The sequence below is a fragment of the Symphalangus syndactylus genome, chromosome Y (genome assembly GCF_028878055.3).
Source record: "Symphalangus syndactylus isolate Jambi chromosome Y, NHGRI_mSymSyn1-v2.1_pri, whole genome shotgun sequence".
NCBI lineage: Eukaryota > Metazoa > Chordata > Mammalia > Primates > Hylobatidae > Symphalangus > Symphalangus syndactylus.
In genome coordinates, this window is record NC_072448.2 from 20,165,794 (window position 1) to 20,169,938 (window position 4,145).

The following is a 4,145-nucleotide window of genomic DNA, read 5'->3' on the forward strand; positions in this document are numbered from 1 at the left end:
GTAGGGATATAAATAAGAAATTCTGCTGACATATTACCTGAACTAACTTTTATTTTTAGATTAAAAGCTCTCAAGTATAAACCTGGAGATAATTTGTTTTTGTTTTTGTTATTGTTTTTTAGGAAGTTAAGAGTGTTTGGGTTGTTTGAACCATGTCGCTCACATACAAAGAAGGTCTGAGCTTTGAAAGTTACAGTTTACCTACCTTAATGACAAGTGGAAGCCAGAGTTTACACAGGCATGGGCATGCTCATGTCAGGTCAAGTAATCAGTAATTATGTAGCAAAAACTAAATTTTGACCTCTTATTTCTGTAGTAAACATACAAGTCTCTGTTTGAAAAAATATTGTTACATGTATATGAGCTCTGGCTGTAGACCTGTATGGTCTTCTGTGAATGTTTTAGTTGTCATAGACATAAGATCCTTGCTGCATAAAGCCTGTGTCCTACTGTCTTGAATATAAATGAGCTTGCCCTGTCCCATAAGAGCAAGATAAATGAGCTTTTCTTTTGGATATTTTGATTTATTTTTTGAATGCTGTGCTTGTTTTTGCAGTTTTTCATTGTAGCTGATTATACTTTTTCCATAGTGAGTACCATTTTTGTTTTCTGGCACCATTCATTCTCATTCCTAAATATGAATTTTTTTTTGTTCTATTAAGCCCTAGCCTTATGAAAGTGTTCCTACTTGTAATGAAAATGACTGGTAGGTACAAACACCACACTTTTCCTTCCAAGAATATAACATTTATATATGTGATTTATAAAGCCTAGCATGTCTACATTGAATACAGCATGTAAAGTTAGCTGTAAGTATTCTTCTTTACATTGCATACATACATAAGTACCCACATATATATCTGTATACATAAATATAATAAAGGAACACTGACCTACTTGGATCTGTATATTGACATGAATTTATATACTGGGAGACAAAGTGGGATCCTGCCTCAAAACATATATATATATATATATATGTTTCTCATCATCTCAGAATTACAACTCTACTTTCTAGGTTCAAGCAATTCTACTGCCTCAACCCCCTAAGTAGCTGGGATTAGAGATGCGTGCCACCACGCCCAGCTAGTTTTGTATTTTTAGTAGAGATAGGGTTTCACCATGTTAGCTAAGCTGGCCTTGAACTGCCAACTTCAGGTGATCTGCCCGCCTTGGCCTTTCAAACTGCTGGAATTAGAAGCGTGAACCGCCATGCTTGGCCTATTGCAAGATATTTAAAAAATTTATAAGATTTCTTAATTTAAGAAATTCTTAATTTCTTTAAATTCTATAAATTTCTTAAATTAACCTTGTACAAAAAAAAAGTTGGCCAGGCACGATGGCACACACCTGTAATCCTAACACTTTGGGAGGACAAGGTAGGTGGATCAGGAGGTCAGAAGCTTGAGACCAGCCGAGCCAATATAGTGAAACCCCATTCTACTAAAAACACAAAAATTCGCTGAGCATAGTTGTGTGCACCTGTGGTCCCAGCTACTCGGGAGGATGAGGCAGGAGAATCCCTTGAACGTGGGAGTTGGAGGTTGCAGGGAGCTGAGATCATGCCGCTGCACTCCAGCCTGGGCTACAGAGTGAGACACTGTCTCCAAACAATGACAACTACAGCAACAAAATTAGGTATGCTTTTACCACACACAGATTTATTGGTTCTAATGTTGTCAGGAGTTTTATTTGTTGAGTTTTCTGGCTAACGTGTTGTTCATTTTTTGTTGTTTCTGCCTAAGTCATTTTCTTTCAGGAGATTCAGTCAATTAAACTTAAATTAATTCCAGAGTATGGCGCGAAATCACTTCATGCATTGTCATTGGGATTAACTCTTTGGCTTTGCAGGAGTGTTTATTGCCCTGTTAGTGTTACTAATTGTCCTTGCTATTACTAATTTTTATTTGCATAGAAGATTAAATCATGAGGTTGCACATTTTTGCATCTGTTTATAAAATTCTGCACTTTACTGTTTTAATGAAAGGTAACAGTTTTCCCCAGTGACTCTTAATTCTATAAAATGTATGTAATTGTTTACACATTTTACTTTCTTGGAACTCTAAATGCAGATCTGGATGACATTAATTCTTACAAAATTCATAGTATTTGTGCAAATCAGTATAGTATCAGACAGGAGTCATATGGAAATGAATTGCTTAGCTAGGTTTTGATATTCCAAGTCACAGCTACAAATTTAAAGATGTCTAGAAAATCTACCACTGACATGTTAGATCACATCAGTTGACAAATAAAATTTATGAGATTATTTTTGAGCCATACTCTCTTTGCACTCACTCTATGATCAGTCCTTAATTAAAGGTTATATTTCTATCCCTCATAACTATTAGATTGAATGAGAATAATATTAAAAGGAATAGAAAAAAATGACTGACAATCCCATTTGCATTTTTTAAAAACTATCATTACCTATGACGGATAAAAATTGCATAGGAAAATTTTCAAAATTGTGAAAACTAAATAAAACTAAGCCAGGATGAATTTCAGTTAGAGGAATGATGATTATCACATCTTTAATCTTGTTAGAGAACTATTTAGTTTTTATTTACTTCTTGGAAAAAGAGAATGAGAGATATTTGTGTCACTTACCTCATCATCGGTCCTAAAGGAAGAATGTGACAAAAAAAGTAATGTAGCTTTATTTCTCCTCAAGTCTTTGTTGAAAAACGTTAGAGTAATTTGATCCAAAATTACCTCCACGATAATAAAGCTGATGGCAAATGACATCAGAATCTGTCACTAGCTTTTCAATTAACTTCAAACATACACAAATCATAGGTGGCCTCACCACAGTGGAGAACAGTTGAGCAGACAATTCTGTAAGGAAAGCTCATATGGGGTTTGTGCCCAACGGCCATTTCTCCTTCCAAATATAAAACTCTTCCTGTACTTTATCACTCACTTCAAACACTGTGCCATTAGCATGCTGCTAATTCAAACTCTTCTTGTCAGTGAATCCAGTATAGTTTGGTATCAAATCCAAACAGAAGAAAACACGATTCTATGTAATACCCTATTCATGGAAAATGTAGAAAGGTAAATATGGATCACTAATCACAATAAAAACTCTATATCTGGTTTAGGAAATATTGAACCACCATCTGACATAATTGAGTCAATTAAAGCAATTAAATTATTTGACATAATTTAGTCAATATGTCAAATAACTTGACATATTATTTATTCAGCAAACAGTGTTCTAAGAAAATAGACAATAAAACTTCTATGAGGGATTAACTACCTCTTAACACCAAGATGATAGTCCTGTCTTCACATAGTATGAAACAAGGTGTATATTTCTCATAAGGTTTCCTTCTGTGCTCTTCAGCCAATGTGTGTGGCTGACATCAACTAAGACAAAACAGTACAAGGCCTAAGCCAAGTCTAACCATGATGACACTAGGAAAACTATCTAGCAGATATTTCTGATTTGGAAAGGGATACAAAACATTATCTTCTTCACTGCCCTGATTTCCTTATCACACACGTATAAAAAACTCCTTATTTTATAATCCACAGCCAAAACTGTCTCTTTTGGTGCTGCCTTTTTTCTCTGCTTTTAATTTCCACAGAGAATTTCTATTAGCTATTTTCTTTCCATCAGTTATTGTCTCAGGTTTTATCCCACAACAGTGAAATCACTATCCTTTCTCAAAGGTTATCAGTGACATCCTAATTGCTAAATTTAAAATGTTACCTTGAATTTCAGGTGAATATTTTTACCATTGATAATATGCTCTCATTTGAAAATTCTAATTACCTTTATCAGTCAGTCTTTCATCCCCAACAGTCTACCAAATGTGTACTATATTTAAAATTATAAACTTTTCCGACAAATATAATAATAGTTCTTTTTTAATTTCTTGTCTTTGTTGTCTGTTTATTGAGACAGAGTCTGTTGTCCAGGCTGGAGTGCAGTGGTGCAATCAAGAACTCACTGCAGCCTCAAATTCCCATGCTAAAGCAATTTGTCCATGTCAGTCTCCCAGGTGACTGTGACTACAGGACGCCCAGACTAGCTAATTTTGGTAGAAACAGGGCCTCTCCATGTATCCCAGGCTGGTCTTGAGCTCCTGGAATCTGCCTGCTTCAGGCTTCCAAAGTGCTGCCATTGGAGGTGTGAG